The sequence below is a fragment of the Diplotaxodon limnothrissa genome, linkage group LG8 (genome assembly GCF_057381915.1).
Source record: "Diplotaxodon limnothrissa isolate DT_005_m linkage group LG8, D_limnothrissa_male_GT1.1, whole genome shotgun sequence".
NCBI lineage: Eukaryota > Metazoa > Chordata > Actinopteri > Cichliformes > Cichlidae > Diplotaxodon > Diplotaxodon limnothrissa.
This window is the reverse complement of record NC_140603.1, coordinates 14795794-14823410: the sequence shown is the minus strand read 5'-3', so window position 1 is coordinate 14823410 and position 27617 is coordinate 14795794. Positions and strand designations below refer to the sequence as shown.

Below are 27617 nucleotides of genomic sequence, written 5' to 3'. Positions count from 1 at the left end.
CAGTAATCCACAGGTAGCTGCCGCTTAATGCTTCACAAGAAACAACAAAAGAAAAAGTCCCAACTGATATCTAATCTTTAAGACCGAAATGGATATTTGATGATTTAAGAATGCACGCTTGTGGCGTTCCAACAGGTTAATTTGTAGAGTGCCCTCTAGTGGTCAAACTATACATTATCAACATTCATAACATAGTTGAAGGGTGTTTCTCCTGTCCTTTTATTACTCTTTGAATTTTTGTAAAAATAGATAGCTCAGCAAATGGATAAAAGTTGTCTGATAATATGGACAAACTGATACTCTGAATGGATAATTTGGGATATATCCATCAATTTTTCTATCACTCATCCATTCAGGGTTGCATGGGGCCTGGAATTTGCCCCAGATGGGGTGCAGGCTGGGTACAGCCAATTCTGAATCACAAATTAACTTAGCATGGATGTCATTGGACTGTACACGGTCGACAACAAGCCACCAGGTTTAAACCCAGGACTTTGTTGCTATGAGGAAACAGTACTGAGCCACTGAACCATCTTGTCCTCAAGTCCCCATCTTCCAAAATTATTTTAAATTTTTGTAGCTAAAGTTATAAATCAATGCTGTATGACCATTCTGGCATTGAAAGCAACCATTCATTGTTTTCAGTCTAATAACTGTCTAAAGTCAGACTGATGTGGAGGCAGAGGTTTATCCCATCCAACACTCACCAAGCAAAAAATCTTGTGAGTCTGGTTGGTGCTTTACAGATTCATCCAGCCTATTTTGCAAATAGTGGCGAATAACACTTGCATGCACCTTTACGTACACACAAAAACTTAACCAAAACAGCTAAGGACAAGGTAGATTTTATTACTGTACTGACTTATATTAACATCAACCAGAGATAAGTCTTAAGCATGGTGGGGGCGTTTGCTATAGTATTTTGTTTAGACATGCAGGTTTCCATGTCTCTAAAGCCATTTCCATGCAAGATCTTTGGACAATGTCGAGTTTAAGACATAGCAGGAAATGGTTTACTTCCATGTGATTGGTCCTAGGGACCTGCCCGGAGGAGCACAGAACACATGATGCCCGCTTGCTCACTGTGACTCCATTGGGTTATTATCTTCGCCATTCTCGCATCAGTGCAAATTAGTGCCATGGGCAATCACTTTGTATTTTGTACCAGAGAGCTGGTAAAGATTCCATCAGACGTCTGTTCTCACATTCACCCACATCCGGTGGGTAATTTCTGAAAGTTCAGGCCTGTAATGCATGTTTAAAGATGGCTAAATAGTCTTGAACAATTCCTTTGAACTCTGGGTCAAGAAGTCACCACTGTGTGTCCTGCAGACGTCATACATGATGCATTGCCAGACACATTTCCCCCCAAAATCTGAAGAAAAAAACAAAAATCCAATCTAACAACAGAAGAACGTCATCATTATTTAAGGAATACTATATATGTTCTTTTAGAGAATAACCTACATCTGTAATAGAGACCAAACAAATAACTTAATATTTAAGTTATACGTGCTTTTCTGTAGTCCTGCTGGTTACGGTGAGTGACTTACAATTGATTCTTTAGAATAAAAGCCAAAGGACTCATTTTAAATCAATAATGATAATGTAACAGTGATGACACACAGTAAATGAGGCTTTCCAGTTAGTGGGGTTCGGTGAGTTACTAGAGTATCATCCCTGCAGGGAATGCCTTGAGAGTATTACAAGCCAGTAAGTTCAGTGTGAGTCAGTGGCATGTGGGAAACACCAGTTCTTAGTTTAAGCAATAAAGGAAGCTATGATTCTCAACCCTGACTCAGAAACATTATTTGTCAGAAACATGATTAAATATATTTTTAATCATGTGTAGTGGTGACAAACTACGATAGATAGATAGATAGATAGATAGATAGATTAAAAGACAGGTCCTGATTTTTGTTAACAAGGCAGAACAGTAGCACCACGCTGTGATAGAGATAGGCTAGATAACATATTGCAAACAGAAAAACAATTGATTTAAATAGTTTATCAGCTTTAGAAACCTGTGTACTTCAAAAGCAAGATTTAGGTTGGGTTGGGGTAAAGTACTCAGACAGATAACAAACTAATTGCTGTTGACCTGAGCTCTCAGTTGTCCTTTCAAACATAATGCAGTGCTATATGAAAAGAACAATGTCTTAATAAAACAGAAAAAAAGGGTGAGGAAATGTGCACACAGGAATTCTCTAAAATCCGTTGTCCATGTAGAGTATTTACAGCAAATCCTCTGAGTGCGCTGCTGCTCCAGGTTGCACTCAGTGGCCGCTAAAAGAAAACAAGGAAGTGCACCTGCTATGTGAGATCTCCTCTCCTTGTGCATATCTCTCAACTACCTCCCGTCCTGCAAATCGTCCATCCTTCTCTTTAGGCTACGCTGTGTCATGAGCATTTACCCCCCCAACCACCACCACCTATTCTCTCACTCCCCCCCCCCCTCCCTTCCATCCTCCCCTTCACACTGTGTGCCGAATTGGAGAAGCTTATCGCCTAGCAACTACAATTAAAGTACAACAAGTCAGTGGTGGTAGCAGCCACCACTGGAGCAAGCTTCGCAAACCTTACGTGTGACCAAAAGCTTCAGACAGCAAGACAGGAAAACAGAGAGAGTTGAACACCGAGGGGGAGAAACAGAGCTAAAGAGTTGAAGTTGAACAGGTGAACAGCAATCGGAGTCGGCGCAGTGAGGACCTCGGGTTTTGTAGAAGAAGTGAGAAGCAACACAGGGAGAGAGTGGGAATAGCGTTCTCCGACTGGGTTTACTGGGTTGGACTCAGCAGGTATGTCAGTGTCTCTGTGTGTGTTTGCAAATAGTGCATACAGATTTTGCAAATATAGTTTGCCAGCTGCCTGTGCATTTTTACTTTATGTGTAGTTCATGTTTCACTCTTTTTTTTGTTTTGCTAATGAGGAAATATTTAGAGATAAACATGTCTGTGCTTTTAAAACATTTAGAATATGGTGTGAATGTGATTTACCAGCAGAAACCAGGGGGTGCTGGGTACTGTAAAGGTATGTGCTCACACACCTTCCTATTCAAACACGCTGCTGAGATATTGATTTTTTTTTTTAACTGGTTGCTTGTTTTGTATTTATTGCTATCAGACTCCTGACCGCTCCGTGTGGTCTCTTTCATATCAGTAATTACAGCACCTTTATGCACAGCTGACAGGAAAAGCCAGATGAATTTTTTCCATACATTCCAGAAATAGTCAGCAGTTGTCAGGTGCGATGCACGCTGCTCATGTTGATGTAGGCTGAAGGTTTGGTAAAGGAGTGGTGATTATAACTCATCCTGTATTTTACCTCAGCTGACTGCTGGTGATGCTTTCTGTGGCTACAGGGAGAAAGAGGTGAGCAGGTGCAGACTGAGCGACTGATTGTTTGACTGATTTTATTTGTTCGGTTTTTTTTCTTATGCTAGATTTCAGGTACTGAAAGTAAAACTAATGAGCAGCCAAGATAAAACAATAAAAGTGTAATAGGGACAGATGCTGTAATGGCTCAAATACGAGGGATGATCCTTCTTCTCTTACTTTCGGTGTGCTTGAAAATTGATTTGAAGATTTAAAAGAGGCAATCTAATGTTAAAAATAGGAATATGAGTGTAAAATACTAATATTGTGTAATGCTGTAGTGATATTCGTGTGCAGACAATTTAGCTGCGAGTCATTAATGTTCTAAGGTTCTAAAATAGCCCTCCTTCACCCCCTGCAGAGCTGTCTTTCAAATGATGCACACCCACCTGCCCTCATCCCTCTTGGGAGAGTGGTACTACCTGAAGGCACTGTGGGCGAGCTGGCAGGTGAAAGGTTAATCACTCTGTGTGGTGTATCCTGTCCCCTCCATCAGGATGAAACTTGTATGCAAACATGTATGCACAGAGAGGCTGGTCAAAATGTCATAGCAGTGAGCACATAAAAGCACACACACTCATATCCACACACTCTGAGCGCCAGAGTAGAAAAGTCACTGGCTGGTCAAAATGTCATCTCACACTGCTTACATGAAAGCACACACTCACACACTCACTCACACACTCACACACTCACACACACACACACACACACACACACACACACACACACACACACACACACACACACACACACACACACACACACTCCAAAAAAGAAAGAGAAAAACACTTCTGTGATGTTCAGGTTGAGATTAAAAGGAAGGGGATGCTTTTTTCAAACGTTTGCATCTTTTTGAGCTTCAAAAAGCAAACTGATTGTTTGTGTTGTTTGCATTTAAGACAGTTCAGATAAAATGTAAAATGACCATTATTTTTCGGCACAGCCTCTGAAAGCTCCTAGCTTTCTTTTAATGTCTTTAAGTAGTCTTCAGGAATAGTTCTCCAGGCTTCTTGAAGGCTCTTCTTTGGATGTTTCTGCCTTTTGTTCTGTTCTGTGTGAAGATGATCTCACACTGCTTCAATAATGTGGAGGTCCGGGCTCTGGGGAGGCTAATCCATGACTGATGGTGTTTGTGTTGCATTAGGAGTGTGTCTGAAACCACTGTAATGCTGAAAAATGAAGCCGCTGCCAATCAGACACTCCAGATTGTATTGCAGGGTGGATTGCTGATTCAAACCAAAAATATGATTTGGATTCATCACTTCATAAGACCTGAGTTTCAGAGGAGTTTTTGTTTGGAATATGTGAGCCTTTTCTCCCTCTATCCTGTCCTTAAGAATGTCTTCTTAACAGCCATCTTTACTATTTCTGATGAGGCTTTGACTAATAGTAGATTGCTCAACTGAAGGGCCAGATGTCTTAGGTTTCTGTGTGCATTTTATTCCCTATTTAATAATAACATGACTTTCAGATACTGGTTATCTGCTGTAGATGTCAGACTGTTACTGAGTTTATGTAGATTCGACTAAAGATGTGTCAAATGTGTAGACGCAACACTTATTTGTCCATTTGATTTGGTGCTTTTTTATGCCCAGGTGATTCATAAGTCAGTGTTGAGTGGATTAACAAACAATAAGTCCTGAGAAAATGGTCAGGTACAAAGACCAGACTGAAAATGAGTGAAAAAACAGCCAAATTTCAAAGTAAATCTTTGGTAAAACTTCAAAAAGCCTGGAGAACTGTTGCTCAAGACCACCTTAAAAAATTGCAAGAAAGTCTGGCTCTTTAAAAGCAAAACATAAAGAACTGACAAGTGTCTCAAGATGCACAGTAAAATGTTCTTCCTATAGGTGAACTTACACACTTACAGTCTTTTGGTATTCTTGAAAATGTTAGAGTGAGCCTTGTACCCATTGTTATGTTTAATATTGTAGTGTATTAACCTGCTAGCATTAGCTTTAAGTGGATCTTGGATATTAGAGCAATTTTAAAGCTCATGGTCTTGTAATCCATTGAGCATCGGAGGGTTTTTTTTTAATTCCCAGAAGACAGAAACATTTCCTTGTAGTCCCCTGTGATTATACCACAGAGAATAGATGGGTCAAATTGAAATGCAGTGGGTTTAAGTGTGTTGACTGACAGTATTTGTTTGGTCGGCTCCCTCAGGGCGTTCAGATTCCCCACTTTTTTCTCCACAGTGCTTTTAACATTTAAGAGTCCAGATTAGTATCTTTCCCAAAGGTAAATATGCAAAATAGCAACAAAATTTCACTCCAAAATTGTCTACAGCTTAAGGCCAGTTGTTTGTGTTTGTGTGCCGGTATTTCTGTGTATGCGCTGTCTCAGCATGCATCTCCTTTGAGCGCAATACACCTCAGAAGGATGCAGACAGCAGGGTTTATAGACGTCCGCTATAGATGTGTTTTGTGTCATTGTGTGTGGCTTTGCCAGAGGGATGCATTCAAACATCCCCCGTTGAGGCAAGCCGGCGGGGTGTATTCGTTTTGCCGTTCGAGTTTCTAAACTCGGTTGACTTCATCATCGGGAAAATGGCTTTTAAACTCGCTCCCTCTACGTTTATTCTCCCTCGCTTCCTTTAAAACGACCGTGCGCGCCACCTTGCATGAAGACGCCACGGTTTGATGAATGCGTGCAAATAAAGCAAATCCATGGGATAAGTGTTTGTAATTTTATCCAGAGAGCTTATTGTTTTTCATTGGAGGCCAGGTCGTTACTGACGTAATTGGCACTTACTGGATGTTGATGATCATTTGATTGGTGTTGCCTAGAAGGTAGTTGGATCACTTCAAGTCTAATAATCGAAACTCAGTTAAGAGAACAGAAAAGATAGCTCAACGTGTGACTTGATTGGGAATAACTAACCAACTGATGCTTTGGTTGATTTTCATGCTTTTTTTAACTAATAATATTAATTAATTAATTATTAATTTCTACTGTATTATTACTGCTATTACCAGAAAGTCTCCGCTGTTGAGCAGGTGGTTGCCAACTGTGTACAGAGCCTTTTTGATGTAACCCTTTATGCCTCCAGTGCAGACAAACCTCCACTAATGTAACAAATCAGTCTTCATGAAGTTTATTAGGTTTAGAACCTCTGAACCATCCCATTGTTTCACAGCATGTACAGGAGACTTCTCTTTGAATCCTTAAAGACGGGAAATCCTTGAAAGCATTTCTGATCTCTCTTTTTCTTTAATTATTTCCAGAGTCTGGGCTCAGCTGACCGAAAGGAGAATCAGAATAAGAAGTAAGTCCCTTCATTTACTTCACCTTTACCTGTCTGCACACCATTCCCTCGCATCCTTGTGTTACAGATTTCACTTCCTAGATTTAGTTCTTGAAATCAGCACTACTGGTTTGGACACGTCTAACCACGAACGCACATTCTGCCGTATGCTGCCGTAAAAATAGAACTTGGTACAATGTGTTACATAACTGACTCTGTCTTAATTCCCAAGTGTGGTAAGAACAACATTAGACAGCTGAGTTTTTACTCGTTTAAGGTAATCAGCGTTACTAGACAGTTTCATCAGATTCATTAAGGTGCCAGTAAATCCCTTCATGTCTGTGCGTGACCAGTAATCCATTCCACAACAATATTAATTCTCAGTCACTCCAGTTTTTCAGTGTTGTACTCTTTGGATTTTCCAGAATTTAGAGAGGGACAAAAAAATTGCTAAATAAATGTAATTTACAAGAAGGAGAACATCAGACTACATAAACTGTAGAGCTTCACGTCACCCATTTTCAGTAAGTAAACACAGGGAGCGTTATCAGCCACAGGTTCTGCACATATTAGCATGCATCGAATGCAATCACTACTATGTATCTTTGCATTTGCCAGTGCATATACCTTCACATAGAAACACATGTGTTTATGCACTTCTGAAGTTACATATGAAACACATAAATATCAGTCAGTATTTGATAAAGAAGTCTACTCAAATATATCTTCTACATTTTTTAGGCTATTTTTTCCATAAATGATACTTTTGTATCATATTTTCCACTTCAGTAGATTTTGAGGTGTGATTTAATTCAGCGGTCCCCGACCTTTTTTGCGCCATGGACCGGTTTAAGCTCGACAATATTTTCACGGACCGGCCTTTAAGGTGTCGCGGATAAATACAACAAAATAAAACTAGTACCGGTACCGAAAAAAAAGAAGATTTATTCATAACGCAAGTGAAAAGACCCAGGAAAACCGAGTTAACGATAAAAACGATAAAAACGATAACAAAATAACGCTGAAAACCGATAAAAACCCTGAAAATCATACATTTCACACCTGGGCCTCAACTCTCGCGGCCCGGTACCAAACGACTCACGGACTGGTACCAGTCCGAGGCCCAGGGGTTGGGGACCGCTGATTTAATTCATTATAGATTTTATGCATACTGTTTGTCATATCTGGTGTTTGTTACATGCCGGTTGTGCCGGCGCTGTGAGCACTCAGTGTGCCGGAGTTGGAGGCATCTGTTGCCAGGAGACAAGCAGCTGTATTCAAGAGACGCATCAGCATGGCCATCGCTGGATGTCAAGTGACAGAAGTCTGGCCTAGGCTAAGGGAAAGAGAGCTGCTTGATTTCTACTCTACCGCACACTGATTTGTGACAAACAAGCGAATAAGCGGAAGTGATGATAGAGCAGAGTACACGGGGAACATCATGGGCACAGACATCAACATCATGAAATACATGTTTCTGTGCTAAATCTGATCATTAACCTGAGGCACAAACAATAACATCGATAACAACGATAATATCTTAAAACCTCTTTTTCTATAGTTAATTAAACACCATAAAGGACCACATGACCAGTCATCTCATGTAGATCTTTTGCTAATGTTCTTTCGATCTGCTGTGCTTGTGAAGGGAAGCTTATTGATGTTGCATCACTCAAAACTTATTTTTATGTGCTTTAGCTGGTAATCGCTGCATCATTTACAAGTGATTGAGATCCCTTCTGCAAAGCTTAATACCAGATGTACCAAAATGTCTCACATTACATTAATTTTTATATCTGCTTTCCACAAACTCTGAGGCATGGAGGTTTCTGCCCAAAGCAGAAAAAAATAAAAGTGGTAAAAGTATATTTAATGGCCAATTAGCTGTTATTGCTTTGGTTATTTGCCTTTTTAGTTTTTGGCATTGAAATTGCCAACCATATTAATTGGTTTAGGTCTTATCTGGACATACGCAGGTATGAGTTTTGGTGTTTTGTTTTCATATAATTGGCATTTTAGGTCCCTGAAAACAGAGCTTTTGACAGACCCCTAGATCTGCTACTGCATGGAAAGCAAAACAAATATTTCATCTTGTGGTGTTAGACTTGTGCACCTTATTTGGTATCTGATTTTGCACTATGTTGTTGTTTGTAGGCTTCTTATTGTCCAATAAGCTTTGTGAAAGCTTGTACTATAAATAGTTTTCAAAAATTTGGTTTTATGTAGCTTGTCTATGCTCCCCGTACTGTACACAGACGGCAGGGTGGAATAATAAGGGATCTGAGTTGTGGCATCATAGAGGCTGGGAGACACTTCTGTCCCTTCATGGTGAGAAGAATTTAGAGAGAATTTGATTAGATTAATTCTTCATGGGAGCACGTCATGCAATTGTTCTCATATGTAGGTGATGTAGGAATAACTTATGATGAGAAGAAAAAAAAAATACATATATATATATATATATATATATATATATATATATATATATATGTATATATATATATATATGTATATATATATACATATATATATATATATATATACATATATATGTATATATATATATATATATATATATATGTATATATATATATATATATATATATATGTGTATATATATATATATATATATATGTATATATATATATATATATATATATGTATATATGTACATATATATATATATATACACTTCAGAGTGAAACACTTAACAGGTCATGATTTCAATGATCTCACGATCCACCGCAGTGTGCCCTACATGCTGTAAAGACCTCGGCCGTCACGTCTTTCCATTCCCCCTTTTAGCATTAGTTGGAAAAAAGAAAAGCAAAAAACATAACGAGCAAACTCAGAGTCCACAGATATGGAGTGAATATCCACCGCACGACTCAATCTCATCTCCCAAAGCAATCCAAAGCAAATTCTAGCAGAAACACAATAAGGCATGAGGGTTCCCGCTGACTGACCGACGTGAAACACATTCCTTCATTTTTCCAGGGTTTTTTTTCTTTTCGCCTCATTCTTTTTTCTTTTTTTCAGGTTTCTGAAATCCCCAAGTAAATACATACTGAGGATTATTTACAATAGTGGTAATGGTGGTAAGAGTGGGAGCTAACTCAGCGGGCTGGAGGAGACTGCTGCTGGCTGACTGTCTGAGCTCGGGACTATTTGTACAGTTGATCCAGTGCGAATATGTGCGCGCACATGTTTTGCCTGCGTGTTTGTACCTACAGTATTTATCCAGTGTTGTTTCATTACATGAAAAGGGCACGCTGTTAGCAGAATTTACACTACTGCGTGTTTGCGTGTTGTATTTGATGTGGTTTGGCTGCAGTGAGGTTGGGTTGTTTGAGAACTTCCCAACAACAGGCTGCCAGGCCAAGGAATGGAGCGGGGAGAGACAGCCATTGTTGTTGGTAAAGCATCGAGGCTGTAATTGTGTATTTGCATGTAGGTGAGTGTGCAAAGTAAAGAAAGAGAAAGATAATGCGAAGGGAGAGTCGTTAAGGGAGAGCATGATTTAGAGTACTTGAACATTGCTGTTCTACGGAGCAGAGCCTTTTCCATTCTAACTTTCAATACAAAAGCACGAACTCACATAAAAACACTCCATCCCTGCAACCACACCAGCTAAGGGAGTTCTTAGGGAAAATTTCTTTCTGTCATGTTGCACAACAAGGCCTTTACCAAACCTCTCCAACCAGTATTGAAACCACACATCAAAATTTGATCAGCTTTCCCAAAAACATCTCAACACTTTGGATTCTCATAGTTTGCTGGCTTACAACTGCAACCATCATTTCAGGATTAAGCTTTTTCTTCTTCTTCTTCTTCTTTGCTACAAATAGGCCAATGCAGCATTTTAACTCTGATCACAAATACAAGGTCACTCAAAGACCATCAAGTTTTTTTTTTCCTCTCAACAGGCGACTTCTGGATTAATTAAGAAACCAAACCGAACTGCATTTCTTACGTTTCTGTTTTCCTATTATGGAAGAATTTCCCTTTGTTGACCTATGACTGAAGGAAAGTAGGATGAAATCCATTCTCCATCTCACCTCTTCCCAGAATGGAAACCATGGTGACCATGATGAAAGCCCCTGTTTTCAGGAATCCCTCATAATTTAGCTGCTGACAAGAAGTAATGTTTTTAGACCAGTTAAGTATTTAGAAGACATTAAAAACCTCCTCAATGACAGTAATTTGAGTTCCCATGAGTGCATGGGTATGCAAAAGACTGCAGGACTTGCATAATTATCCTCAAATTGTGACAGTTTCTTAAAATGGCACTCTAGTTTGTGATCTACGTGTAGAGTACTGTGCAAATGTCTTGAACTACCCCACCCTCCATGTTTTTACATTTTGCATTCAAGAAAGCAGACTTTTAAGTATATTTTTAAGTGGCCTTGAGCAACAGTTCTCCAGGCTTCCTGAAGCTCTGTCAGAGTTTTTCTTTGGACATTGGCTGCTTTTTCACTCATTGTCACTCATTTTCTGTCATGATTTATGTCGTTCGAGGACCCAGAGAGGCAGAGCTCCAACAACAAAAGGCAAGTCGTTTATTTAGGCTGTAGCAAGGTCCAGTAAACTAAATAGCAGAACTCCACAGCAAGTCCAAAAGCAAGGCAACAGCATCCGCATGAGATCACAGAGGGGAAACACACGGGGTAAGATTACAGACAAATCGACAAAAGACAAGGGGAGACAGGACAGTTTATACGTGGAAGGCTAAATGATGAGTGGAATCAGCTGTGAGAAATGAGACATGTGAGAATAATCACAAAAAGGTAAGACAATGAGACAGAAGGGGAGTAAAACTAAAGCCAAAACACAGGAAGCGAAGGATTACCGAAGTGTAGCAGGAACAACAACAGAAAGGGGAAACCCAGAGGGGAATAATATCTCCACGAATGTTAAACATTAAGTAGATCAACATGACAAGGAGTAAATGCTTATGATGCTCAGGAAGGAATATAAATCAAAATAAAAACCTTAAATAACCCTAAGAATCTAAACACGAGGATTAACATGGGGACCATGATATGGTCTTTGTGCCTGACCATTTTCACAGGAAAGCTGTTTTTTTGTTAAGCCACTTAATGCTGACCTATGAATCATTCAAGCATTAAAGAACAATCAGGTCATGGTATGAATCACTGTTGTGTCTACATATAACAGACAAAGAGCCCGTTTTAAATTGTGTCGTTGGGTGCTTTGTTGCTGACTGTCACAAAAACACATAATTTCTTCCCATTTCTTTAGATCAATATTTGAAAAATACCACACATAACACAGGTCGAGAGGGACAAATTTGTATTTTAGCACCTACAAGGTGATTCCCAAAGAGCTGTTAGCTGAAAACTTGGCATATCTTTGTATGGTGTGCAGTGTCCTTAAAAAAAAACCAGACAAACATATCCAATAAAGACCTGATACAGGATCTGAGAGATCCAAATGGCCCGAGGGGACCCGTCTACTGTTTGCTGAAGCCTCATCAGAAATGGTCTCTGATGAGACTGAATAGTGGCTGTACAAAAGCCTTTCTTATGGAAGTGAGGCAGGAAGAAAAGGCTGAGGGATACCAGGTTAGACAAGAACTGGACTGAAAATTGGTGGCAACAGGTGGAGAGATGAATCCACATTTGAATTTCTTGATTCAAATCATCATCATTGTCATTGTTATGTATGGATGAGGTCAGTAGAGCGGTACGACAGAGTGTGTCTAAAACCATTTGTAAACACAGTGGAGGCTTTGTTATGGTATAGAGCTTATTTCAGCCAGTGGCTGTGGCAATCTTCATTTTGCACCATGCAATAACATCTAAATGGTCTCTATCAGTCATGGATTAGTCTCCCCAAAGACCGGAGCTCAACATTATCGAAGCAGTGTGGGATTATCTTAACAGAAAACAGAACAAAAGGCAGCCAGCATCCAAAGAAGAGCTTTGAATGTTCTTCAAGAACCCTGGAGAACTATTCTTGAAATGCCTTAAAGAAACGTCAAGAAAGCTTAAATACGAGATTTCAATCTGTGTTGCAGAATAAAAGTAGCTGTACTAAAATTTTCCACCCCGACTGCATGAATACAGCCAAAATGATCAATGTGATAACAATTATTCATCACAATAATTCACAGATTTCAGTGAAAAAAACTGTTTCACATACAAAATACTCATTTCACATCTTCCTATAGCTACAAATCTTTGCATCAGAACAAAACTGGTCCTAGTATGTTGCACATCTCACAAACATTAAAAAAATGTAATCAACAGTCCACTGCTTTCACTTTCACAGTTTTCTACAGACCTCTTAATTAAAAGCGATTTGCAGTCAAATAAAAGTGTAAATGCATCTTCTAGAAACAAAAAATAGTCCTTCACACCATGCGTTCTACGTGCGTGATGTTCAAGGTTTGTCTAGTTGTAGATGTTAATATGCATATTTTCCCAGCTTCTATATCTAGCTCTTGCTACAGTGTGTTAACTATTTACCAGATATTCAACTAAATAAATTTATTTTGTAAGTGGAGACTGGAGGAAAAAGTAACTTTGGTAAATTTTGCCTAAATATTTAATCTTTGGTTCTCACAAGTATAGAATTGCTATAAACACACAAACACATGTCTCTCCCTCTTCGAGGTTTCCTTATCCCTTCCAGCATAAATAATCCTCTCAGTCTGCTGGCTCAACCCTGATTGGAATCTCGACGCCATGCTCAATTGTGGGTGGATAGGGAAAAGTGGGATGCCGTGAGCTTGTGTGTCAGTGTTAGGCCTTAAACATGATACTAGCGGGGTGTCCATCTCCAGCAGGCTAGGCCTAGAAATCTTCAATTTACTGTAATTTGTAAAGACACCAAGTCTGAAATACATAGACACTCTGTATATTCACGCTTTTCCAAACCCTCACTTAATTAGTCAACTAGTCAGACATGAGGCTCTGCAGACCCGCAGCAGTGCTCCAGTACTGAATGTAACAGCACAGGGGGTTAAGATACAGGCTCCACAAAGTTTTATCAGCTTTTCTGTGTCTCACAGGAGGCCAGCTGGACTATTATGTGGAGTTTTATATGAAGATTAAGAGGATAATTGTAAGATTCTGTGCAGCATTATTAGTGGGTCATGTAAACTGATGAGGGTGGCGTCAGTAATGAGGCTTACAGGTTATAAATCAGATGAAACCAGCTGCCGAGACATGTAAATATTATTATGGTACTGTATGTATTTCCTTGATTGTGTCTCACTAATGACTGACTGGGTCAGTGCCTTGGCTCACGTTGGATTCGGGACACCTGTAACTGGCACAGACATCTGGGGTATTATGAGGTTCGGCTGAGTGTTACCATGTCTACCCAACGTGATAGCCATTTAGCCCAGATCAGTTTCCCCCAAATTATATTCACAATTATCTCATCCCACCTAACCGAGTGCGGGTGGAAAGTGAAAACTGTCTGTGGTACTGTTTGCTTTGCCCGTCCTTTCTCAGTGGCATGGTATTCCAACTACAGACTCTAATAATTTGCTGGCTTCCATGTGCTTGTCAGCTCAACTCAACATTAATTCTACTGCAAATCCATCATCTGTATATCTGGCTGTGTTGAGTCAGCCTTATGCCACACATCAAACAGAGAGGGGGGACACAGAGGGAATGGTATCAAACCCAACACCACAGGGAGCCAACCGAAGTGAAAAGCAGCGCTGGATTCCTCCCTCATTTTTGTCTCCCTGACGAGTTCTGTATGTGCCGACTCTGCGGAAAACAGGAGCGAGAGAGCAAAGTAATAAAAGAGAGACGTTTGAAAAAAAGAAGAAGAAGAAGATGAAACGATGACTGTGACTCAGAGATGTGCAAATGAAGGAATGGAGGGAAAAAAGCCAAGATGGAAATATCTCTGTTTATCGCAGTGGGTGGATGGGCAACATATGAGAAGATGCACGTAGGACGATAACAGAGTCCCTTCCTTTGGCACGTAGCGTTGTGATTAGATCATTAGGATTTATTTGTCAAGGCAGTGAACTGACTCCTAAAGGCCTCCTCTCTCCTTTGGAACATGTGGGTGCTCGAAGAATTATGCTTCCAAACTACATATCGCTGTTTTGACTCCCTTGTATAATTCTGACGCATTTATTTAGACAGTTTTATGATGACAACGAAAAGCTATCCAAATTGTATCAGGCAATATTCAAAAAGTTTCTGTGTTATTGCTTCTTATTTATTGACCATCGCAGCTACCAATGGTTGAGCATTACACTCAGACAATATAACCAAAGGGAAAGCTTGTTAGCTTGAAGAAATATCAGTATTTTATTAGTGAGACTTCAGTCCAAGTGAAATAAAAGCAGCCCCGACCATGTTAGAGAGACATGCACACAGACTTGGGTTTGGATGGGGATGGTGAGTGGAATACAAGGCGTTCTTTGAGCACATTTTAATTAGCAATGTTCATAGCTTGGCTGTGTTCTTTTATGATTGGACCACTGAAAGCCTTTTTGTTTGCCTAATGAAACACATTGAGGGGTACGTTCATCAATTAAACTATGTTTGTGTACGTGTACGCACTCGCTTATGAGCATTTGAGCTTGCATGCACTTCTTTTGCCTGTATCTCTTGTACTGGTCGGGGGGGCTACATTCTTTTTTGGCGTATTAGTGTTCCATTGGCAGGGATAAGAAGCCATAGCGGGAGACACAGATGAAAGCAATCCTAGCGCTTTGTTTTCCCTACTTTCCAAAATAGTTGTTTTAGGTAGGGAGCCATTGCCCATAATTGCTCCAACAGGGTCAGGTATTTGTCTGTCATGCTCATGATTTACTGTAGTGTCTGTGCCTTAGTAATCTGACATAAGATCAGTGGTTAAGGGCAGTGTAACCTCAGACAGACCACATAGATTGTGTAATGCATAGCATTCTGCTGGTTTCAATGGGATCCCTTTATAAACACATCTCACACAAAACCCTCTTTATGATTTGAGAAGCTATGCAGAGCATGCTTGTCACAATATTTCCCAAATCAGATCTATCAAATATGTAAATAAAACGTGTGGACGGATACAAAAAAACAGTATTTAAGAATAATCTTACCAGAGACATTACACGGATGGAGACATTTCAACACATTTTAGGACAAAAAAGGTCTGTGGAAGAATTCCTAATGGCAAAAATGGCACCAAAGAGTCAGTCAACACCTGAAGCAGGAAATGTGTGAGACAGAGCCATTGTTGCATTGACTGACTGGTGCAAGGGCACAGGCTTATGATAGTAAAAATGTAGTTTTCTGGTCTTAGCATATCCATAGCATGGGATGAGGCAGATTGAGTTGATAAGTTGAATAAAATTACTTTGATAACCTTAAGTCACCAAATTGTTTGGGTGAGGGGATATTGTATCGCTTCCTGATGTGGTGCAGTTATTGATAAACTGAGCTTATTTTGGCTTCTCCCTTCTTCACAAGGGGTTGCAACAGCAGATGGATGTGCATATTTGATTTGGCACAAGCTTATACACCGGATGACCTTCCTACCGCAGCCCTTCCAGGGATTTCAGTCTCCTTCTGGTCCTGAACCGGGATTTTTTTGCATGTTAGGCAAATGTATTGACCATGTGTTAAAACATGTTGACACTATTAATGAATTCACCCTTAATTTGACTTTCTAGAGTGGTGACTTAATGACTCATCAAGGTGGTGCTTATCAAGTAAATAAGGGTAAATTGAACTGACCTGCAGGCAAAGCTCAAAAAGAGGGAAAGCAGAACAGAGAACTAATTTGCTGTACTGATATATCACTGAAGATACATCCACTAAGACCACAGTGCGGTTTATAAATTTGAGCATTTTTAGAGTTATTTTTTCTTATGTACCACCAGTTATTGCCTTGCAATGTGTCAGTTATTTGGACTTTAAAGTTATGGCATGCTTCTTTTTTATTTAGAGAGGGTACATAGGCAAGAGATTTCTAGAAGGAGTTTGATTTTACATTCTTTAGAGGATTCAGATATGTTATGTAAAATCTAAAATTCAAATAGAAAAAACCCCCCAGTAAAATCATGTTCTCTTTTGGGGATTTTTTTGCAACTTTCGGCCAACCAGCTTGGGAACTTGGTCAATCGGGTTTGTTTATGTTTATTAATAATTTATAAAGATGTATTTTTAACCATTAAAAGTAATAAAATAGGTTAATAGTGTCTGCACTGTAACTCTACAATGTTAAACACATTTAAGCTTCATTGATTTTTAGAATTCCATATAGTCTTAACTCTGCTCTCGAATAGTGGGTTACTGAGGCTGTAAGCGGGGGTCAAAGTGCACCGTCTGTAGCTTTGTGTACTCTGAGTGAGAACAATTAGTTCTTTAGCAGAGCTTCTGCACATGAATACCTCTGAACGGTTAATTGCTGCCATGGCAACAGAACAAGAGCTGAAAAGTGGCATTAGGTGAGTTGTTTGCAAGAAAGCAATCTGTCGCAGTGACACTATGAATGTGTGTGTAACGGCTGGAGGTGTGCATGTAATCGCAGGTCAACATTTTCTCAGTATCATCACACAAGCCATTCAGTGCTGACAAAAGCACTTTTGTGCTACAGGATTGGGAAAACTTACTGGTGAGTGGATAATCTAAGTCACATTGGAGTGAGGCAGTGGTAGGCTTTCAAATAGGAGGAATATATTATTGGAATGGTTGTCACTGTTGTAGTTATTGAGATTTTTGTGGTAAAAGCAGTTGGGAACGCAGACAAACTGGGAGACTGGACTTTTAGTTCCAACAATGTTGCTTCTTAAAAAAGTTGTCTTTGCTCCTACTGGTAGCTGTTTCATCTCAAAATTGAGATTTCTTTAATCAGATTGCATCACCAATGTTTTTTTTCCACCTGTACTTAATTTTATTGAGATTAGATCACTAGCAGCTACAGTATGTAGCTGCTAGTTTCTTCCTATGTACAGGTAGCCACTTGAGGCCAGGGTCTGTACTATCTTAGTAAAAAAAAAAAATGCTAACATTAGCCAGTTAATGCTTAAAGAACCACCAAGACTAGAATTTTGTCAGCATTTGAGCTTTAAAATTCTCTATATGTAAGCAGTTTAAATAGAAAACTGGGTGCTACGTTATTACGGTTCATTCTGCATCGAGTATCTGGATTTTATAGAAATCCATCACAAAGCTGTTGAAACATTTCGGGCCCATAGTGAACTAGAGGGAAAGCAACAGATAACTGAAAGTGATTAGAACACAATGTCTTCGAGCTATGCATGGCTGTACAAAAATTAATGTCAATCCATCAATATGGGAACCACATGTTATTAGGACTCATCCTCAGGGTAAGGATATCTATAGTGAAGCTTAAAACAATCCATCCGGTAGTTGGCAAGAGATTTCATTAATATGCAAGAATTTGAACCTAATGTTTTGTGCTAGAAGAAAAGTCAGGGCATTACCAAATTCTTTAGGCTTTATTTTCTTATAACCACAAGTCTCTTTACATTTTCGAGGCCATCCGTCAAACAGTTGATGAGATGTTTCAGCAACTGTCTGGTAAAGACTCTAATCCCAGAAGGCTTTGGAAAAAGTGAAGGAGGGCATAGATTTTTGGACTTTTAACTGTATTTTCATAAGATTTACAACTTTTCCTACTGATAATTTTCTGATAACTGATAACCTCCTATGTGGAATTTAAAAAAAAACTTACTGAATTACAGAACAGTCTGGGCAATGAGCTACCAGAACATTTTTAATGCACTGATTTCTTATACGTTAACCCCAAAGAGTCACGCTGATAGTTTTCTTTGATTTACTAGCACAGTATAAAAGAGATGTACTGTAGCTCAAGAATTAAATGTGTAGTTAAATTTTGCAATAACAGAAAAAGACAACTTCACTGGTTTGACCCACTTAAAATCAAAGGGGCCGCATGTGGTCTACAAGCTAAACTGATTTTGACACCCCTGCATTGCAGGTAAAAGATATAAAGTAAAACAGTATATGGGTTGGTATGTATAAAGATAAAATGGATTCCTCCACCTTCACCTGCTGCACAACAGATTCACATAAAATCTAAAAAATAATAACGAAAGAATTCATATGAATATACATATATGGATGCAATCAAAGACAACAGTAGAAAAGAAAGCATCCACTGCAGGGGATCCTGTCAGCGCACACATGGTTTTTGCTCAGAGAGTGTTCTGTATCCATGCTTTACGGAGGCTGAAATAACTCAGTTAGCTCCTCCAAGAAGTTTTTTTTGGTTGCGTGCGTGTCATTAGACAACTTTTGAATGAGTTCTGATCAAAGTTTGTCGGGGTGTAGAGTGGAGTCATGCTAACAATCCAGTAATATTCGGCTCATATCCAAGAAGTTCTTCAAAGTCAACTTAGTGCTTTATTGTTTGAAAACTGACAAAAAGACTTAAAAACTAGAAACTATGATTCTTACAATTGTGGTGCATATTGTCAACATATAGAGAGTATTGTATAAAGATTTTAGAAATGTCATATTTGACCTCTGACTTTTCCTTCAAGGTAAATTGTCACTTTGATCTGACGGTCAAAGTTCTTAAATTGCTATATAGAGCTATTAAAACAGTTTCTTATTGCCATGTTATTTTATTATCACTTTTTTATGTACAGTACAGTCACAGGTTATAACCTTTTGAATACACAACAGTTTGAATGCATGTACGATGTTCCTGAATAACTTTTTTTTTAAATAAAAGAAGTATTTAAACAGATTTACTAAACAATTAAATGAATGCTACACGTTCATACTGCACTACCAGATTCTTAAACTCCAAAAGAATAGAACAGAACAACTTAAAAGTACATTTTGCCCAAAGAATGAGCTGCTTTGGCGGAGTGCTTGTTGTTTTTCTATGTTCTATGTTTCAAGCAAAAGAGGACTGACACACAGGTATGACGCCATTCAGAAGTTTTCAAAGAGGACAGGGAAGCTCAGCAAGTGCATTTGCGTCATCTCGTTCCTTTGTCTGCATTTTCATGGTCGTGGTATAGATTAAAAATGTCATCGGTTGCGTGTGGATAACCCACCCTCCTCCAGTGTCAATTTTGTAATGAAAAATGATCAATCAAATCATTGATTTTTCTAACTGTAATCAACACCAGGAAAATGAAAGAGAAAATGTAATTCTGATGAGAGGATAATCGACCGGGATATCCTGGGCCTCCAAGGGGATTGCATCATCGCAATATGCCTTCTGTGGTGATGTTATCAGGGACAGCTGCATGGGGTGGAGCCAGCATTGACGCTCTCAGGGAGCCAAGGGGCAGCCAGTTGCCAGCAGATCCCCCTCCACTCAGACCCACCTGCTTCGCATGTGCAGTTTTCCTGTAAACCCCTCAAAGGGATTCCCTGAGTCCTCTTCTGTGTCCACTGGTCCCCGTGTCTTTGAAGTCATGATCCTATGTGTTTTCATGGCATTGAAGTTTTTATCCTACGGTCAGTACATGTCATGCATTTGATCCAAAGGTTTGTTTGAAGTTTTTACACTGAATTCTTTATGTAAATCACCAAATAAACGTATTAGATCCATAAAAAGTAAATCACTCATTAACAACCGATGATGAGCCAAACCCCTCGCTCCTGAAATCTATTCATAAATCAGAATTTTACAGACTAGTCAAGTCCACACTTTATGAAAACAGACATCAGCGTCAGTTGTTGGCAGTAGCCTGTGTGCTAATTTAATTAAAAGCCCTTGAAGAAGAAGAAGAAGCCCAGCCTAGCTTAATGCCGTCAATTAGGGGTTTCTCTGCCATATGACTAAAATCCCACACCCCATTTGTGTGATTCATACAGGAAAATATGTCTCTTTGTCTTAGAGGTCAACCAGCTCTTTGGAGATGTTGGCGTTGGGTCAGGAAACAGTAGTTGAGGGTGTAGGAGTGGGAACACAGGCAGTAAGGCTTGTTGTTATTCTACTAGATAAGCCATAGCATGAGGTCATTTTGAACAAGAACTGCATTTTCATCTCAGCTTATGGCAGCTGGTCTGAAGAGAAATAACTTGCACAGCATCAGAGCAAATTTTCAGAAGTTGTCTTTAATCAAAAAGAAATGTTTTGCAATTACGAAGGAAAACTTTCTTTGTTGGTTAATGGTGCCTGTCCTGGATGTGGACTGGTTGGAATGAGGGGGAAAATAACACTGGTAATTAATTAGTCGCATTAGATGTTTGTCTTCATGTCTTTTTAAAGGCACAATGTGTAGAAAATGGTGTAGGAGAAGAGGTTGAAGAAATTACCCCTTTAATCAGCCCTGAGATGCAGAAATCACTTTCATCTTGGTGTTCATATACTTGAGTTTTAACATTGACATCAGTGTAGAAGACACTGCCAAAGCACAGAAATCTGATCTGCGGGTTAACGTTGGCTTGCAGAGGAGACCGGGCCTCTAGTTTTCGGCATTGCCTAATGGAAGGAAATGTCAAAAAGAGAGTGGGAAGGAGTGTTAAGTGTAGCAAGAGAGTGGTTGTCCATGTTAAGCCAAAAAAAAGCCTTAATCATCCATCTTATCTGTTGGCCATGCCGCTCTCCAGTAGTTCCTTTTCATTTTGTTCACTGGTTAAGATGTAAAAGTGATAAATATGTCTATACTGAGGGCAGAATAGACATAAGGTTGTCTCTCAACCCTGACTGGTATACACTATATTGCCAGACGTGTTCACTCACCCATCCAAATCACTGAATTCAGATGTTCCACTCACTTCCATGACCACGGGGGTAAAAAGTCAAGCACATAGGCATGCAGATTGCTTCTACGAACATTTGTGAAAGAACGAGTCGCGCTCAGGAGCTCGGTGAATTCCACTGTGGAATGCCACCTGTGCGACAGTCCAGTTGTAAAATTTCCTCTTTACAAAATATTCCACAGTCAACTGTTAGTGGTATTATAAAAAAGTGGAAGTGATTGGAAACAACAGTAACTAGGATTGTAGGCCATGCAAAATCACAGAATGGGATCAGGTAATGTCCAGGTTCATAGTGGCCAACGTTCTGCAGAGTCTATCGCTACAGACCGCCAAACTTCATGCGGCCTTCGTTCCAATGAAAAGAACTCGTAATGCTTCAGCATGCCAACGCATTTTGGACAATTTTATGCTCCCAACTTTGTTGGAGAGGTTTGGGGATGCCCCCTTACTGTTCCAACATGACTGAACACCAGTGCACAAAGCAAAGGTCCATAATGACATGGATGGGCAAGTTTGTTGTGAAAGAACTTGACTGACCTGCACAGAGTCCTGACCTCAATGAATTGGAGTGGAAAATTGTGGTCCAGACCTTCTTATTCAGCATCAGTGTCTGATCTCACAAATGCTCTTCCAGGAAAATGCTCAAAAATTCCCATAAACACACTCCTAAACATTGGTTATATGTCAAGCATGGGTCAACATCATATTAAACCATATAGATTAAGAATAGAATGTCACTCAAGTTCATATGCATGTGAAGGCAGACAAGTGGATACTTCTGTCAATATAGTGTATAAAGGCGGGGGTCGGGCAATTAGCTTTGTTTGCCGAAATATTGGCATTAGCATTTATAACAGCCGATGACAATATTTGTAAAAACTAAAGAAGTGATAGGTGAAACACCCTTCAACCATTTTATGAGTGTTGAGGTTACATAGTTTGTCCACCAGAGTGCACACTGCAACTTCCCTATTTGTCAACAAGAACACCAAAAGCAACAACAGTCAGACAAAGAATAACTGATTCTTAAACAACTTGTTACAATAAAGTCATGCATTACTTATGAAACTGCGTAGTCATGTTATCTAAGTAATGACTTATAAATATATAATACACATAACACGTATCAAATAATAATTCACATAAAACATGTTAGATAAATCTGTTTATGTTTCGTGTGTCTAAAAGAAAGAAAAGTTGCACTATTTGATTTAAATCACCAAACTATTAGATTTGGTCTTGAAATCTTATATCGGTAAAATTCTAGTTGTCTCAGTTTGAAATCTAATTTGAGTTTTATGTTACTACTGGCTGGTTAGCATGTTAACAACAGTGTCACTGTATTTCATTTATTTTTAAATTGCTGTTGTGTTTTTAAACTAAAAGTCTTTCTTATTATAACTTTAAAAAAAGAAGAAAGAAATCAGAAGAAGAAGTCAGAGAGGCAGGTTATCTTGTAATGTTTCACTGAATTGAATTTTCAAGCTCACATCAGTCTTTCATTTGCAGCAATGGGGAATATGTAAAGGTCTGTGATGCAACAAAGGTCTGGATCCAAATTTCATGTTTTTAAGTAATCATTCTCTTAGATCTGAGTCCTCCCTCATAGATGCATTACACTTGTCAGGATACACTCAGACCTTCTGTCTCCTTTGTACAACAAAGCAGTCTCCTGGGCAAAATCATACAAATTACTCATTCAAAAGCCTCTCAGACGTCTTCATCAAAAGTAAAAAATTAATAAAAATACACGTGATCTTATGCCATTCAAGCAGTTTAATTAGGTGGAACGGGGTGAATCACCACACTCTCATTCATCCATATCACGTCTCACTTTTCAGCAATCTGGTAATGCCATGAACTGTTGTATATGCTTTTATTAATCTTTTCTTTTATCAAAGCCTTATGCTCACAGTAATTTCTGAAGCATCTCACATAAATCCACAAGAGTGATGGCAGATGCAAGTCTTGTTTTTGAGTGGCAAGAAGCGCCTCTGTCATCTGCACAAATCTTGATCTAACCATTCATGTAGTTTGTCTCCAACAGAGCTCACCATGGAGACTAAAATGCTTTTTGGCTCAGGTTGAGAGGAGATCTATGTACGTGTGTGAATATGTATGAGCCATTATTATTGTTTTACCATTTCATAATGAAATGGAAAAAGCATGTGTGTGAGATTGGGAAAGGGGATAATCCTGCACAACGCCTGGGCATCATCTATGTAATCCTGTCTCATCTGTATTTTTTTTTCTGCAGGGTTTTGAATTGCCTTAAAATTATCTTTGGATCGTTGTCCACTTTGGCCATGTTGATCTAAAAGTTTGCTTAATAATTGTTGAGAATTTTTACATGACGTGCTCCTCCAGCGGTGTTCCTCTACAAGCCTGGCTCTTTGATAGAGAATAATATTACATTTTGATTAGTCCCCAGTGTTACCACAGCAATATTGCAATGCTGAGTCTCATCAAATGTGTCCGGGCTGGAATGGAATATTACATTTCCTGTTTTTAATTTTGAGTAAAAAGTTGAACTGGGACATTGGCAGCCCAGTAGAGGATATTAAAATGTGTTTGACTTTTTTTTCGTGTGGAAAAAGATTTCGAGAAAATGAGGCAGGAAGTATGCGGCTTTCCCTGAAACCTAATGTTTCCTCTGGGAGCTGAAGCATTGTTACGCTGTTTGTCAACTTCGTGGACTACATTCCCACTGAGTATTGTGCGCTTTCTGCAAAACTAGTTTAGTCTGAGGCATGAGTGAATCGATCTTTCTCAGATATTCATGCTCTCTGCCAGTATTTAACCTCTGCTGAACACTTTTTGGCAAACCAGCTATATGTCAGTCCCTGTGCTTGTTTCTTATTAGCCATTTTTTATATTAAGTGCTGAGTAAAAGGTGTTGTTAACAGTGAAGCACCAGGGCAAGCTGACCCTGGCAGTATATTAAGTGCTTCTGAACTTCTGTGTAAGAATGTATAATACATGTCAAAGAAGAGAAAAGATTTCTTAAGACTTGCCAAGCAAGTAGGCCAAGATCTTTGTCTAAATCAGTCCTACTAAGTCTTATTCTTTGTAATTTTTCTGTTGCCCAGGTCAGAGTCGGGAATCTCCAAATTTACTCATCGTCTATCCCTCAAAGAGCGACCAGCGAAGGCAGAGAAGACTTCATCAGAAAGGCCTCCATCCTACAGGAGACGATCTCTTAGTGTCGACTGGTAAGACCGTCTCGCAATTTCTGAACTCACATGCTTTCACTAAAAGTCAAAGGCTGTACTTCTGTTTTTTTCATCTTCTGTTAAAAATTATGAAAAATTGCAAGAAGCAGTAGCAAAAGGTCTAAACACGTATCACACTGCAAAGAATATTTAGTAAAGTGAAATATTAAGTGTTGTTACGGGTATAATTTTGAATAAAAATAACATGTAAGAAAAGAGAGACAACTGCAATGAGTCATGTCTGTTTACAAAGTCAAGTCTCAGGTTGATGAAAACTGGGGGGGGGGGGGGGGGGGCTGGGGTGGGAGCAAAGGGTGGGCAAAGTGGTGATAGGGTCCTGTTCTGTCTCTGCGTCTGGGTTTCGTTGAAGAGCGCCAAGATGCTCCAGTGGCGCCGGCTCATCTTGCTCTTGTAAAGCTCCAGTCTTCAGGCACCCGATGAAAGGAGTTTGAAAGCTTTCCATTGCGAGGCTGCCTTCCAGTCCCCACCCATGGGAATCCTTCCCAGTCTCCCCTCTTGTTGCCTGGCTTACACTCATTTATCTGCCCATTGATCCTGCCTTTCGTCCATCTGACATGCCTCCTGAGTTTCCTGCTATGTATTCTTGGCTCTTCCTTTGTGCTTTCCCTACATTTGGGAGCACAGGCACAGGTTTAAGAGGACCTTACACTTCCTTTGCACTCAATTTTGTCAAGTAAGAAAATCCCCAATCACCAGATTTTTCTAGGTCGATGATTACTGTGCAGGGACTACAGTAGCTATTCGGCAGTTACTTTACATTTTGTGGAGTTACAGGTGTGTTAAATTTCTGAGGTCCTATCGAATCGTGCTAGGGCCTGGTGTGAGGTCTTACGAGGTCTTTTGTTGGCCTTATGAGACCAACTGTGTGGTCTCGGACTAGTATTGCGATGTGTGGTCCGCCAGCAGAAATGTGGTGTTAAGTGAATGAGCGTTAGAGTGTATGTGCAGTGTGAGGTCTTTTACTTTAACAGCTCCATGTTTTTCTTCCATGCTGCTTGAGAAGGGACCTGGCCTTTAAAGTTCAGGCCCTGATTGATGTGGTCTGGTTTTAATGAAACTCAGTGGGTAGATTGGACATGCTCATTTACAAGAGGGATGAGGGGGGGCTTGACTACAGCTGGATTTTGACTTTTTGCGGGCCCTGCCACTGTTACAGGAGTGTGACTGGCCTTTTGTGACATCATAAATAAGGGGTCCCCAGGGGGAGAGATTCAAGGTTGAGGCCTGAGTCATGCTACAGGGAGGTGAAACAAGGTTGGTCCAACTTTGACAGGGCCAAAAAAGCGTCTCTGGAATGCATAGTGATCAACAGACTCCAAAGGAAAACATGTGTGTCAGTCAGTTGCATATTTGAAAGTGTTCAACATTTACAGCACTTCCTGTAGTCTAAACAATCTGTCTTGCTTTAATCATTGTTAATGAGAACTTCTCAGGGATAAATGTCATCACAAAAATATTCATGATTAAGCAGTGTACTTGTTAAGTATGTGATGTTATGTGGTTTCATGCCATGTTGCCTAGCGTAGTTCGCAGTGATGAGTTGCAATTACTCATGAACGTTCTTCCATATATACAGTACTGTGCAAAATTCTTGAGTCACCCCTCATGTCTTTGTAATTTGCTTTGAAGAAACCAGGCTTGGTCTGGTCTGTAGTTCTCCAGGCTTTCTGAAGATCTTTCAAAGCTTTTCTTTGGGCATTGGCTACTTTTTCCACTTATTTTCAGTCCATTTCTTATACCCAACAATTTTTAGATGATTTTGAGGTTTTTTGCTAAGCCACTTAACACAGACCTATGAATTATTTAAGGATTAAAGAAGACACTCAGTTCAAGGGTTGAACCTTTGTTCTGTCTATACCAGAGGTGAGTTCATTACCAAGCCTCTGGAGAACTTCAAGACATGTTGAGGAGGTAATTTAGCCATTTAAATCAGCTGTGTTGGATCAAAGACGCATCTAAAACCCACAGGACACCGGCCCTCGAGGCCTGGACTTGCCCACCTCTGGTCTATACAAACACAGAAATCTAAATATATTTTGGCATAGCATGGAATGTGTCCCAAAAATGTAATGAAACTGGATAATTGTGAGCCAAAAGAAGAAATTGCAACCCTTAAAAGCTATCTAAAGCCGATGAACACGATGGAGTCATGTGCTTGAGAAATAGGATAAAGAGAACTGAGAGAGGGCTTAAGAGATGCCCCTTCAGCTAATCAGTTAACTGCTCATTAGAAATAGTCTTAAGTGGAAGGGTGGCTGTCAAAAAGCAATTCTTGAGGAAGTGAAAACAGGGAAAAAAGTCTGAATTAAATAAGAAAAATCAGCAGGTGTGATGGAGTGATAAATCCAAATGTGAAACTTTTGGCTCAAATCCTTGTCACTGTGGATGGAGAAAGCCAGGACAGAGGTACAGCAATGAGCGTCTAAAGTGAGGACTCCGACATGGTTTAAGGATGCAGTTCAGCCAGTAGTGTTGGAGAGCTTGTCAAAACTGATGGAATTATGAATGCCAAAAACATACCATCACATTTTAATACACCACTCAATTTAATTCAATTCAGTTTAATTTATGGAGCACCAAATCACACCAGTCACTTCCAGTACAGTCTAGAAAGAGTGTGATTGGCAACAGCTTCATTTTTCAGAATGACTATGACCCCAAACACACTGCCAATGCAGTAAAAGCATGCCAGAATAGAAAAACACACAATGGAGCACTATCCGTCATGGACTGGCCTCCCCAGAGCCTGAACCTCAATATTATTGAGACAGTGTGGGATCATCTTGACAGAGATCAAAACAAAAGGCAGAAACATCCAAAGAAGAGCTTTGAATGTCCTTCAGGACGCCTGGAGAACTATTCCTGAAGACTACTTAAAGAAATTACCCCAATATCTGCGTAATAGAGTTCAGGCTGTGTTGAAGAATACAGATGGCCATACAAAATAATGACTTGCCAGCTCGTTTATATTTTTTATTTCAATGTATGTGTGCACTTTACAATTTTCCACTTTTCTTAGAAAAATAAAGGTTAGGGTGAAAAGGACAGGGTTAGATGGTGGGAG

The 27617-nt window shown here is 39.6% G+C and overlaps 1 protein-coding gene across 3 annotated transcripts in view; it reads left to right on the top strand.

Moving 5' to 3' along the window:
- The first annotated feature begins 6604 nt into the window (after positions 1–6604).
- The window catches only part of ankfn1b (ankyrin repeat and fibronectin type III domain containing 1b), a 52475-nt gene continuing 31462 nt past the window's right edge, over positions 6605–27617 (top strand). For all 3 annotated transcript variants that reach the window (XM_085360664.1, XM_085360663.1, XM_085360661.1), the window contains exons 1-2: positions 6605–6645; positions 24410–24532. The gene's annotated coding sequence lies outside the window, so the exon portion shown is untranslated. The remainder of the gene's footprint in view (positions 6646–24409; positions 24533–27617) is intronic.